Source organism: Neolamprologus brichardi, chromosome 3, assembly GCF_056152115.1.
Source record: "Neolamprologus brichardi isolate AB-2024 chromosome 3, ASM5615211v1, whole genome shotgun sequence".
In the NCBI taxonomy this organism is placed as follows: Eukaryota; Metazoa; Chordata; class Actinopteri; order Cichliformes; family Cichlidae; genus Neolamprologus; species Neolamprologus brichardi.
This window is the reverse complement of record NC_142106.1, coordinates 19,218,259-19,233,411: the sequence shown is the minus strand read 5'-3', so window position 1 is coordinate 19,233,411 and position 15,153 is coordinate 19,218,259.

Below are 15,153 nucleotides of genomic sequence, written 5' to 3'. Positions count from 1 at the left end.
ATTTTCTTCCTACAGGGGTACAAATAACTTTAAACCTCTACCAAATTACCAAAACGCAAGCGTAACATTTTCTGTGACCTACCGCTCCAATAGAAGGCTACGGGACCCACATACAGCTGTCATAGAAAAGTAAAAGATGCCAAATAGCACAGCTTATATGAGGCATTCGCACAGCTCCAGGTTCACACAAGAGATAGACTAATTACCTGCATCCATGCTTATTACAGGAAAAAACCCAACTTTGTTGCTGTTGTTCTAAAGGAATAAACAATACAAAGAAATATTTTTTAAATTGCAGTTTTCTTGGTGTGAACCTCAAAGGGTTAATGCTTGAAGTGATTACTCTCTAAGGATGTAAGCTGTATGGAGTACTGCACATGTAGCTTTGAATTATTCTTGATGAGGTATTGCTCATAGACTGTTTTAACCTGAGTATTTAGTAAAAACTCAGTAAAATAAATAAATAAATAAACAAACACAGAGTCAGTTTTAAAAAAAATAATCAGTGGAAAAATTAAACATAACTTTTAACTTAAGCTGCCAAATGGCTGTAATTGGTTTCAGCACATAAATATTGGGCTTTGCTATTTGAATCCATAGTTAATGATTAATGAGGGGTTACTGCAGTGGAGGCTTTTAAAAAAATAAAACAAATTGGTGTTACTGTCCTTACAGATGTGGCAAGAGACAGAAAACATGCTGCTGTTTGCACATATTCAGTCCAGTTTACTGAAGAACACCTCAGGCTGTCAGGTTGAAACAGTCGGTCGTGGTTTTGTAACATAAACACTGGACCTCCTCTCAGCGTTCCCGCTCTATCTGCTATTCCCAAATAGAGGGACTCAAGTTTCTCCGTGACTGCAGCTGCCAGTTAAAGCTGCCGTCACAGCCCAATTTAACAGCATTATGCTAGTAATTAGAATCAAACATGTGATAAAGGAGAGCCCTTGAGGACAAATATGCATCATGAGAACTGCTGATAATGAATGAAAAAATCTTTAGGAAAAGTTATCTGAGGAGAATTTTTTACTTTAGTCTGGCCCCAGTCCCATCTGCTATCATGAAGAAGGCGGGTTTTTAACCTATGCTGCAGCGAGACACCAGGTGGCGATATAGATTGGCTTCATTTTTCGGGAGCTATTAGGTCATCTACGTTTTTTTACAGTCACTGGTGCACATGAAGAGAATTTCATCTGAGTCGGTTGTAGAGGAAAGCCGGACTGTAGCCGCCCTACAAAAAGAGCAAACTCTCACAAAAACATGATGACACTACACAACAAAGCAAAAAAAAAAAAAATGTATGACAGATGAAAACTACATGACAAAGTACTTCATTATAACAGTGACATGAAAAAAATTTCACAGATTACAAATTATGTGAATGACCATTTATGTTTAAAATGAGTGCTACACATCCCACTTGGCCTATCAGTGCCCTCTGGCTGCATCCCAGGTCCCACAGGCTGCCCCAACCCAATAGGAATTCTTCTACAGCCTGGTGGCTCCCTTCACCTCCGCTGTCCATATGGTTCAGCAGTTACCACCACAAAAGGGCACCAACCATCTTACAGCCACAGCTCAATGCAGCTTCAGTGATGAAGGTGCTGAACATGGTCCATTCAGTCTCAATGTCCCCAGTCTCGTACAGACTCCTGTCAAAGCTCTGCCGTAGGTGAGAGTTGAAGATGCCTCTACTAAGTATTCCCAACACACCATCATTATACATTTAGGTCTGTCCAGTGTCCTCCCACGCTGCCCGATTTATCTCACCCCAGGTGGGGATCTTTTGACAGCTTAGCACCTCTCATCACTCGAGTGTCCAGAACATACGGTCGGATATCTGATGATCTGTTTACAAAACCGATCAACATGTGACCTAGGGTGTCCTGGTGCCACATGCACTTATGGTGACTCTTGTGCTTAAACGTGCTTTTGTACCTTATCGTACCATAACTAGTGCAGAGACAACCCCCCCCCCCCCCCCCTCCCCAAATCCTTAGAGAAGGGGGGGCTTTTGGTCACGTCTGAAAGCCAAACCAGGCAAATGGACTCAAATGCAGATCACACACGGAGGCACTGCTGAATGGGATTTACAAGACTTTATTTACAAACAGAGTGTAATAGTGATGGCGTGACCGTCAACTGTGAACCATGGTGTGACGGGACCTGTGAGAGATGTGTGATTTACTTTAAAGCAAGTAGAAAACATGAACTGTAAAACATAAACATAAGGCAGTAGAATAACTATGAACACAGGGATTCTGTTCATTCAATCTAAACCCCAAATTATTCTACAATACATTTGTATACACACTAGAGAAACTAAAGGCAAGCAGTGATTGGAGATGTTGCACGACTAAAATCACTGCCATTGTGTGCAGTTAACTTGCAATATCATCTCTCATGTGGTCATTTCAATGATAGGATGAATGAATTCATAAATTGGTAAACAAACAGACACATTTACTACATTTCATGAACACCAAACGTTCTACAAAGAGAACAAATTTGTAGCTAAAACATGATCAAGTGAGTAATGTACTAAGCAGAGCCAGATCTACACTGGTGGCATGTGCCACCCTAAATTAACTTCTTTCCACCCTTGGTGCCTCCCCACTTTTGCATGTGAGTATGTCGTTTATTTAAATAAGCTAGCATTAACACTTTGAGCCCAGCTAAATTTAACACTGAATATAAATTCTAAAACTGAATATATTTCATATATATTGCAAAGCTGAATATACAGTACTCTCATGCTCATTAATTTGACTGTTTCCATAATTTTGTTCTTTGCTGACTATGAAGAAAAGTTTTATTATTTATTTATTTATTTGTATTTATTATTATTATTATTATTTATTATTATTTATATATTTATTTATTTTTTTTGCACAGTAAGTGTTTTCCCTGACAGGTGCAACTATATTTTTTATAGGCAAATTGAGAGTGACTACCAGTATAGTTTAATGTACAGTTGTACCTATTCAAGTGGCCCCTGCATGTAGAAGTTTTTGTCTGTAATTGTAGTTTTTACCACAACATCTAGAATACATCCTACTTATCACTGCATGTGTTGAAATTATGACTAAATCCATCTTTTAAACTTTTCTTCTGTAGACATAACAAATCACCTAAAATATATAAGGTTAATTTCAATAAAAAAATGAGCATACACAAAGTAAAATTAAATGCAATGTTCATACTGTATAAACCACTGGATACATGAAGTTTACAGGTAGCAACATTCACAAAATGAAGGTTTTGGTTGTGATATTATTTTCACTCTTTGTGAAATGTTTCTTTGTTCTCTATTATTTTAATAGTCTGTATCTCTTTTTGCACTGAGTCCAGTGAAGATGGAGCACTTCTGACCAGGGGCGATTTTAGCACATTTTAAGCAGCCCCAAAGATTTCTTACTTTTTTTGACAATATTTGCTGTTTGTGTGACACACTGCTAAAAATATAAAAAGAATACAATACCTGGTTGAGCTGTAATATTTTAACAACAAATAAGATAGATATTAGATATAGAAGATATAGAAACCCCCCCCCCCCACCCCACCCCCCCCCCAAAATGGTTTGTTCCAGCTCCCCCCTGCTCTGGCTCTAGCGCTGTTGCTGCCAGAGCGATTAATGATGGGATTTCCGGCTCTTTTTAGAGAACCGGCTCTTTCGGCTCCCAACCGGCTCTTCAGGTTGTTTTGTTGCTTTAATTAATTTATTATTAACAATAATATAAAATTATGCACAAAAGGAATTACTAATGTAAAAACAAGTGGGTTTTTTTTACATATGTTTATATATAAATATTTACGGTGGCCCCTAGAGACAAAGCACGTACAAACTCCAAAACACATTTCTAGCGTTAACTGAACTTCCAAAACAGAGCTACCCAGATCACTTAAATTACACAATTGAAAGCATGAAAGCATATGTGTATGGTTTGTGTATTTATACACAAGCTCTCATATATATTCAAATAATTTAAACAAATATTCATTTACCTGTTACTACCACACACCAAATCCGGTCGTTGGTACTTGCTGGCTTGTGTAGCCACTCGGTAACAAAAGCTCAACACTGCGCCCAGCATCCTGGAGCACTTCTGTTGTGTTTTGTATGTGTTTTGGAGTTTGTATGTGCTTTGTCTCTAGGGGCCACCGTAAATATACTTTTATTTATTCACTCCACATAAAATGTAATAAATAAATCATATAATACAAAATCCATCTATTCACAGTTCAACTTTTAACTATTTAAATTTTCAGCTTTTTCCTTTTAAACAAATTTAAAGTGAAACAACCCAAAACACTGCAAACCACAACACAATTAAATATAAATTAAAATATGAAAACAAAAAGAAGATGCATATTCTCTGTCATATGGACCTGCATGAATAAACTTTCTGAATCCTTTATCATCTGCAACCGAAAATAGTTGTGGATGATTACTATACCTTTCTAATGTGACGTTGTTTTCCCTCTCCTGCTCTGTTCCCGTGCTACTGCGAGTGTAACTACCGCCCCTCCCCCCTCATCCCAGCACTAGGCTCGCATGCGGAAGGAAAGCGGAGAGAGGGTGAGGGAAAGAAAAAAAAAAAAACACCCACGGCTCGCGTCGTCCGCTGAGACGCAGCAGAGCGGAGGTGAAAGTGCCTGGCTTAAAACAGGACATATTAGCTGCATTTAACCTTCAGTTACTCTTTAGGTGGGAGTCACACCATGTTTCTTTTTAGCTGAAAAACATTACACCAGGTAACCTGCAGGGTTGAAAACGTGTTTTCCGACGATGTTTGCTACCCTACAATCCGTCCGAAAGTCAGTGACATTTGACTGCTCTGTTGCTCCCATTGAAATGTATACAGCCTATTTAAAATCTAAAACTTAAAACTGTCCGTAGCCTGCTGTTGGTTACCACTGTCCTGTTTGAAATGGATACTAACTAGCTAACTGACTGGATGCCCATCAACCTTATAACTCCTGGTGTGTGTGTGTGTGTGTGTGTGTGTACAGAGAGACAGCCAGCTTCATAATGGATATAAGGAATTTTTTTTCAAAAAAAGGAGCCACATTCAGGTAAAAGTGTGAAGCCAAATGATCTGTCAATCAAGAATAATGTTGGATCAGTGTTTATATCTTTTATTAGATGTACATGTGGTTTGGTTATTTGCCTTTTGGTTGAAAGTACACATTTTTTTTCATATTAATTTAATTTTTCATCTAATTGAATACAATCTATTTGTGTGTGATTGTCAGTCCAAAGAGGGAGAGAGGAAAGAGGGAACGTGAGGAGAAAGTACAAGATCAGGAAGAACCAGGTAAGGAAACAGACAGCGAACAGTGACAGACACAACAGCAACTGTTAAACTGACAAAGAGAAAAAACCTGATTTTACTCACACAATCTGGAAGTTGTGTCCTTCGTATATTAAAGCTGCTATACAGAATCAGCAAAACAAACTGGGTTGAAACATTTTTGACCCTCTTTAACAACATTCCAACATCACATTATCATTGATTGGGGAGATTAAAATGAATGATATATTTTTATGTGGTTCAGCAACAACTCTACTAAAACTTATGACTGCCGCAGTACGTACATCACATTTGCACAGAAAATGCCAAACAGAGCCCTGGTGGAGTAAGGAGCTGTAAAGAGAAGCAGATATATATTTATATTATATATTTATAGATTTATATTCTAGAAATGTTTTATGCTAGCTTGTTTCAAAGATTCTGTACTGCAGCTTTAAATGTTTTCCAAAAGCACACATACACTTACTTTATCAGTGTTTCTCAAACTTTTTACAGTGTGTACCACCTGAGAAAATGTCAGTTCTCCCATGTACCACTATGAAAGCATGAAACTCATAAATCTTACAACACAAAATTAGTATCTGCAGCAAAGATTTTTTCCTACATTGTATACATTCTACCACAGGCAAAGTTGCCTCCATTTTTATAGTTTTTTATTAATATTTTGTAATAATTTATTCGTGATAATTTATTCTGCTTTGGGAGTGTTTTTTATTTATCGGTATTGTACTGTTTACTTTTTACTCACTATTAGCATCATTCATTATCCCCCCCCCCCCCCCGGTCTAAAATAGACCACAGTTAGTTTTAAAACACTAGAATAACCTATAAGAACCTTAAAAAAATAGATGTTAATAATCATGCCCAAGTTCGATCTTTACGTCAAAAGAATGGAATGTCCACAAAATTAACTTTAATCGCAAAAAAAGACACTTTATTAAGCAATTTAGAAACAACAAATGAAACAGTTCAATCAGTTAATAATATTCACATTCAAAATGTAAGAGTTTAAAGAAAAGTTTAAAAAAATTATCTCTAGTGGATATAAAAAAAATCAACTATATGAACCAGAGTCTTCCAGTCTTCTGCTCACTTTGACAATGCCCCCAGGGAAACTGTGAATAATCATTAACTGCAGAGGTTTTTATGAATCCTCTGATACAAACAACATCCGATGTCAACAATCATCGCCCCCCCCCCCCCCCCCCATTTTATGCATAACTGCATTTCATGATTTCTTATAATCTCAAACAGAAATTTATTATTCCCCTTCCGTCATTCAATGCATTTTTTTTCATTTCTGAGTACTTATTTTATCTTTGTCTCTTTTTAACACCCGTTATTGACCTTTAGTTGAACTTTAGTGTTTATCAATCACAACACAAATTACTTCTTCCCATTGTTATACATAATCAAATCAAAAACCTTCCTATTTCTGGATATCTGTGCCTGCTGTTTAGGCTAAATCCTAACACACATACAAGCTTTTGTCTGAGCCGAGGGATCTCAGTCTTATTGTTCATATGTAATGTGAGGAACATCTGATTTGGTCTATTTGATGAAACATGTCATGCAAGCAGAAGTGACCATTTTCACCACAGTGCTCATTAGTTATAGAAAAGCAGGTTATACATACCACCCAATTTTATGAATATCTTTAAACAGAACATTTTTTTAAGCATAAACAGAAAATCGGTTGACTACAACATTCAAGCAGATTTTTGTCAAAAGAGATATAAGAAAGATATAAGAAAGACAGATATAACAAGTGTGCTAAAAGATATTAACAACAGTATGAATGAAAAATCTTTAGTATCCAAAAGAGAAAAGATCAAACCCTTTTATTCAGTTTTTTGAAGCAGATCACTGCAGGCCATTGCGAGCTTAAAAAAGGGTTTGCCACAAGATTCTAAGATTTGCTCGTTCGTTGCACCTACACACACACACACACACACACACACACACACACACACACACACACACACACACACACAGACAGTCAAAAGTCATGCATGGACAGTTTATAGTAGCTTGTTATTTTGGATAAACAGAAAGCTTAAAAATAATCATTCATAGCATAATTAAAATGAGAGATTTATCTGAAAGGCTAAAAATGTCAAATTCAGCCAAAAGGTGAATATTACTTTGCAACAAAGAAGCCGATGTATTTTAGTTGGTACAGGTTCTAAAAAAGGTAAAATTCACTGTGTTGCAGGTTAGCACAGTTGGATACTTTTTAGAAGTTACCTTATAATAATCACAAAATAACTTAGTGATTTTGTTTTGATGTATTTTTGTCATATTAGTGATGTTGGTAAAATATGAATATGTATTATTTTGTGTATAATATAATCCTGTAATTCTTTTGCACTGCACTGCACTTGCATTCTTTTTAGCTTGTTTAATTCTACTTATAACAAAGTAGTTAACATGCACACATTTAGCACACAACAACGGCAACAACAAAAAATCTCCCTAATGCAAGAATAAACTTACCACATTTCCGGGCAATTACATAGAAGATTATCACGGCCACAACGGCAGCAATGGCAGTGCCAGCAATGATGGCAAGGCGTGTGTTAGCTTGAGAACCTGAAAAATATATGTAAGAAGTGGCTTGAAAATAAACTTTTTACTTAAATGCAATTAATCTGATTACGTATAAATTTTCTATGTCATTTTGTAGCAAAAGTACAATGTCAAATATTATACTTCATGGAATCGGATCAAATGAAACCCAATATTCTGGTTTCTGTTTAAATATTTACTTTACTGGAATACATTCAGTTTATGCCAAGTATATTTTCCTTAATAATTATTTGAATAAATAAATATTGCAATTACTATTTTTATTTAGCCTCGATATATAAATAATGTGGTTTCCCAACATAGTTACTTAAACTTCCTGTTGGTTTTGGATCACCAACCAAAACACTTACGTCTGTTTAATGTCAGCTGGGATCACACTGAAAGTAAAATAATATTTTTTTCACAAAAAGAAGAATTTGTTGTCATAACTGCTCTATTAGTATTTAAAAATAAAAATACCACAATCAGAGTAAATTTAGACTTTTTGACATGTTTCTTGGAGCTGTTGAAACAATGTGAGAAATGTTTAACTACTAAAATCCTTTTCTCACTCTCATCTGTTGTTGAACTACTTGTAGTCTAACAATATAACTAAATAAGGTTAGATGTTAGTGGGGAATTAGTTTTTCCCAAAGGTTATCTCAGCCTTCATTCTCTTCTGTGGCTGTAGCTCAGGCGGTAGAGCAGGTCATCTACTGATTGGAAGGATGGTGGTTCGATTCCTGGCTTCCCCTAGTCTGAATACCAAATGGGCATGAGGAACTCCAAATTGCTCTCCGATGCATCCATCGGTGTATGAATGCTGATGGATGATAATAGTGAGGGAAGCACTTAGAAAAAATTTGCTTGTGCGAACACACATTTCCCATTTACAACCCCTGCTGAGTGCTTTACACTGCTGCCCCTGGGACTTCGACCCAGATAACTGGTAAAACATGGATAAATGCAAGGGCGTAGATTTGGCATGGACGGAAGGGACGTGTCCCCACCAATATCCAGCGATTATTGAATTGTCCCCGCCAATAATTTGATCTCTTCGAGTAAAGAAAAACAAACCCGATAGAAAGAAAAAAAGGATCTGTCAGCGTCTCATTCACCCAGCGGTGCAGAAAGAGTTAAATTACGTTCTCTACTGGAGTCCAACCTCATGTGACAAATATGGCCAATGTGATTGGCTGTGCCTTTCAGGGAGCTCTGTTTAGTTTTAGCAGCGGTAAGCCTGCGCTGCGAGGAGGAGAGGAGGATGGCAGCAAAGTGGAAGAACCTGGATATAAGAAAGTAATTTTCAAAGAAACCTGTAAGTCATTTAAAGTCAAGTTCACTCATAAACTGTCCGTCATAATAACGTTACAGGCTGTGCTAGGCTTTGGCCCACATCAGTCTAAAACTGTATGTAACCACGAATAACGTGTTTTGGAAACTAACTGCACAACAGGCAGCACTATTAGTTCTCTCAGTCTCAGAGCAGCATTTCTAATTTTGATTGAAACTGTCAGAGAAAACGGCAGCTTTGAGCAAGCCAGGATATTAGTTTACAGAGGCTGTTAAAATTATATGTCTAACATTAAATGTTGGTGACACAATAATTTCATCCTAATGTTACTGACATATTCATTGGGTTAAAGAAGAAAGAACATTATATATATATATAGGACATACATTGGGTGAATGTGCAGTAGTAGCAGCAAGCAGGTGAATTCTGTTCATTAATATGAATAGACATCTGACTATTTTACAGAATAGACAATATAAACATATTTAAAATTAAAGGAATTTGGAATGTACATTGTGCCTGGGTTTAGAGTGTTTGGAACAGAGTCCTGTCTCAGTCAATTATAGATGTCCTGCTACAATGAGGGCTGTGCCCGGGTCCTTGTTTTGAAGCAAACTCAGCACATCATGTCCGAATTACATGATGTGATGAGTTCTCATTGTAGCAGGAGACTTTAATAAAGCAAACCTTAGACAAGTCATGCCACACTTTTACCAGCATATCTCGTGTCCAACGAGGGGGGATCGAATTTTGGATCACTGCTACACGCCATACAAGCAGAGCTACAAAGCTGTCTCACACCCGGCTTTTGGGAAGTCTGACCACAACGCCATCTTCCTCATTCCCCAGTATAAACAAAACATATGGAGGGAAGAAGTAACCACGAGGGAGGTAAAACGGTGGTCTGCCCAATCAGAAGCTACGCTACAGGACGCAGGTGACTGACTGGTGATTTGGTGCTATAGATTAACTAGTATTTATCATCATAACAATTGTTAGGCTGCTGATGTAAATTGATTCATTAGTGTATATTTGACAAAGAATCTGAATTGACATGTCTCACTTTTTATATGGCACAAATCAATGTGTTATTTTATCAGGTGGCAATATGTCCTAGTGCAGTCAGAGGGGAAGAGCCAAAGGTGAGGCACATCAAGCACAGAATAATAATTTTAATCTGAGGATAAAACGCATGTACTTAGGATGAAAGATACTTCAGTGCTCTCAGAAGACTAAAAAGATGGGTAAGGTTAACAATGACGCGAATGAGATTAAACAATGCTGCTGTATGTCCACCAGGAGAGACTGGACAGTATAGATGTAAAATCAATATGCCAGCAGTTTATCTCAGTTACCGAGAGGCTCCTTCACATAGCGGACATTGAGTTGTTGTGTCGGACACCAGTAGTCCATGTCTGTTGCTGTAACAGTAGTTCATGTTTAGAATAAAAAATCCCAGCTCACTGACTTGATCGGGGCAATAGTGTGCCTAAAATGTTGCATCATTTTGCTGAGAGATCTTTTACTTTGTGGTAATCTTAGATGAGTAGTTTTATGGACAAAAACCACCAGGTCATTCAGTGTTCCCTTAGTGCTAATGTGTAAGAGATGTTGGTGTCCTATAACTGAAGTAATGTTGTTAAGTCCTTAAAGTCATATTCTTTTATTGTCATGACTGTATTTGAAGCTATTTTTATTTTTGTATGATACCTGATTTATATGGAATGTGGAGGTAAACAAAAGCCTAAAATACTTTAGTCAGTCATTTGTTTAATAGTAACTTAACATTATATAATTCACATATAAAACTATGAATTGTAATTGTAAATGGTTTAAAAGCATGCAGAATAGCATATGTAGGCAAGTATATTTCTCCTTTTTTTTATCAAGAAGCAAAGACGAAAAGGAAAAAAAAAAAGAAACAGGGCAGGGTTCGGTGGTTGAATCATCCGTCCCCACCAATGCCAAAACCAAATCTACGCCCTTGGATAAATGTTATTTTCATTCATTCTATTCATTTTTAAAAACATTTTTAAATTTAATTATACAAATTGAGTTCAATAAAATGCTCTTACTGGTATTTCCATCCACCGCTGAAGTATTGATGATTAGAGCCTTGATAGCTTGAGCCTTGACAGCAGAAGCACTGACAGCAGAAGTACTGACGGCTATAGTACTGACGTCTGTAGCACTGACGGCTGTAGCACTGACGGCTGTAGCACTGACAGATGGAGCTGTTGAAATATTGAGAGAAATATCAAGGTACTGATCCACAATTCTAAATATTTTGGTTAAATATTTTTTACTTGTTGCGGACCCTACGTCCATTTAAACATTTACTTTATATTGCGCACATTTTAAAGATGTGTAATTCCCTTGGATATACAAAATCTTTGATGTTTACACTAGAAAAAAACATACATTGTTCAGTGTTACAGCTGTAAAAACTGTTGGATAGTAAGCATACATACCTGCTGAGGCTGAATAAGTGAGAAGCAAAAGCAACAATCCCACTAAAGTCTCCATTGTGCTGAATGAAATCAGGATGCTGACAAATGGCTAAATTCTCGATTGACTAGCGTTTTCTTTGAGCTGCTGTTAGGGTGATGAACTGTTACTGAAAATTGACAAGCATATTTCCTCTTTTGCTTTGGGCAATAATTCCCTAGCTTTCACATTGCTTTGTACCTTCTTCCTCATTTTATAGTGTGTCTGTTTGAATTAGATGCATTTATTAGATCATATATGCACACACGAATGAATATCAGTACAGTAAGAAGATTATAAAATTGTGAGTGAATGAATCAATGCAGCCTAACAGTCGCCTCAAAACCCTTTATATTGTACCGTAAAGGCGCTGAGATAATACAAAGAAACCCCAACAATCCAATGACCCTCTATGAGCAGTTCTGAATTCAATTCTGGATTTAACAGGGAGCCAATGAAGAGAAGACACTATGGAAAATATGCTCTCCCTTTTAGAATTGTCCCCATCCCCAGATCCCCAGCCAACCCCTGCCCCAGACAAGGTGCAGGAAACAGGGGTGTAAGAAAGGGGGGCAAAGTCACCTTACTTTAAACCTTACTTTCATGCCCAAAGTCACTTAAATGAGCTTTAATCTTCACCCTGATTCTCAGTCGGTCTTGCAACAGGTTGTCTTGCCCATGCACATAGATGACTCTTCAGGCCTTGAAATGTCACACACATAATCATACACAGTACAACATGCAGTGAAATGCTTATTGCTGTGCAATGCCCGACCATTAAACTACACTACAGAAATTTTCAAGATTTACAAAATTACAAATTTTACATTTAGAAATTTAGAGAAAATTACAAAAAAAAAAAATTGCAGTTAAATAAGAAAGGGTCTAACAGATGTAAACAATAAATTAAGAATTTAACCTAAGAATTAAAGACTAAACTAAGAGTTAGATGTAAAGATAAAAAATAGGATGTCCAAATGAACAATTTAAGAAAGGAATTATAAGACGTGTGCAAATAAACAGAGTGCGTGTGGTGCTGTGATGTATGAGAGTCCAGTCATGGCATACACCTGCTTCAGGGCCCGACTAGCCTTGCGAAAGAAGCTCCTCTTCATTCTCTCTGTTCGGGTCTTAAGGGAGCAGAAGCTCAGCAGGGGGCTTAAAACACAGCCCTGAGGCACCCCAGTGTGGAGTGAGATGGAGGGGGACATGTTTTCCCACCCTGACTGATTCGGGTCTGTGAAGAAGATAAGGATCCACTGACACAGTGATGAGCTGAGTCCTAGATCCTTCAACTTGGTCAAAAGATTTGAGGGAATTATTGTGTTGAATGCTGAACTGTAGTCCACTTACAGCATGTAAATGGACTACAGTGTCTAGGGGACTCAGGGATGTGTGGGGCAGGTGAGCTATGGCATCATCTGTGGAACGATTGGTCCGGTATGCAAACTGTAGTGGGTAAATGGTGGCAAGAAATGAAGTTCTTCCAGAAAACGATGATTGCAGGAAGGAGCTGGTTCTTATGGGGATCACGCTGATGTGTTTACTGATGAGGCCACTGCTCTAACACTAGTTAGAGTCCACAGTTTGAGCTGCTTAGAACTTTATTTCTGAAGAGCACATTAGCTTACTAAAAACAGTAGCTAGCTAATACTGCCAGATCCTGAAATACAACTGGCAGTGAGGAAACAAAAAAAAACAACAACAATTTTTTTATTTCCATGTTCATTTTCATGTCTGTCAAGAGCAAGACAGGAAAGAAAAGAGAAAAAAAATATTTTCTAATAATATTTTTTTAATGCAAAGATGATCAGACAGTCATGTTAGCATGTTATCTGCAACAGGTGGTCCGGCTGCCCATAGGTGCACACTCGGACGTTCAGCTCTACATTTCCTTGCAGAGTCCCTTCATATTCTTAATATATCCATGATATATCCATGCTCTGTTAGCTAATATAGGAGCTAATCCTATCATTAATTCCAAAGCTAATTCATTTGTCAATATAATAGCTAATCTGTGAGTTAAAAGGAAAGGGATTAGATGATCTTCCATCATCACAATTGTAGATGTCAGAAATAAATTTGATAATTGTTTAATACATTTACATAGACGAACGGCAGCACTGAGGAAACAGCACTACAAATTAAAGCAAAACATTAATGGAGATGAACCTTTTTCCTTTACATATCAGTTTATGGATGTTTTATTAATGACAGAAATATTATTTTATCTACTGGATGTAAAGGAATGTATGCATTTATGTAGCAAATACTTAAAGCACTTATTAAGATAAAGGGTAACTGACCTAAAACACTTTCTAGTTGATGGAGAGGGAACAATAACCTCAATCTAAATCCTGAACAGTTAATCAGGAACTACAGGTTCATCTTAAGCTTCAGAACCATTTTTGTGGTCAACTGAAAACTCATCATGTGCTTTCATTTTTGATGACATGCACACAAACACACACACACTGGTGTGGGTTACGCCAGTGGTTTTGAATACAGGCCCCAAAAGTAGATGCTGAGAGGTACTAGCAGTTTCAACAAAAAACAAAAACAAACATGAAAAATATGAAATACAACGATACCTATCACAAAGACTAAGACAACTATAGCGAGTACAACAAATGACCTGACAATGAACAGAGGAAGACAGGGGATTAAATACACACAGGAAGTGGTCAGAGGAAGTGAGAACACATGAGGAAACAGCTGACTGAAATAAAACATAATGGCTGTGTCCCAATTAAGAGATCTAAGGGTCTGCACGCTTGAAGTACGCGTACTACGTACGGTGCGTACTATAAGTACGAGAAGTGCGGAAGTGAGAGGCTTGTGAAATGGGACAGTCTAGCCTTCGTTGTGCTGTTCAGGTTGCCTAGCAACCATGATACTAACCGCGAGAAATGTTACATACAGCTTTGTGTAACAGAAATGAAGGAGAAAAAATGTTTTTTTATTTCTTCATTTTTGTCATGACATCACTTTGATTAGTTGAGTATCTGAGGCTGAGACCACAGGACTGTAAAACATGATTGTTGGGCTTCATTTCTGTACTGAACAGTCATTTAAGATTAGCTAGTAAATAACAATTAGCTGATGTTGTTCATGAGACTAAAATCATCTCACTGTGGTAATGTAAATATAATATGGCCAATATTATAGTATTGTCAGATTATTATGATATATATTACAGGATATATTATAGCAGTGAGCTTTAACTCTGGGTCAAAGATTCAAGTTGTAGTCATTTATATTTCCTGTCACCTTAAAACTTCACTCAAAGACAAGTATCTTTGACAGTGTATATACAGATATATTATATATAAGAGACAAATATTGTTCTTTTAATATGTTGGCATTACTATATTTGGCTCAATGCTTATATATGTGGAAAAACAAAATGTACGAGCTGTGATAACTGTTTCTGATAGAATGAAGAGTAGACTGATATATGAAATATTCCTTTATTGGGTGAGAAAATCA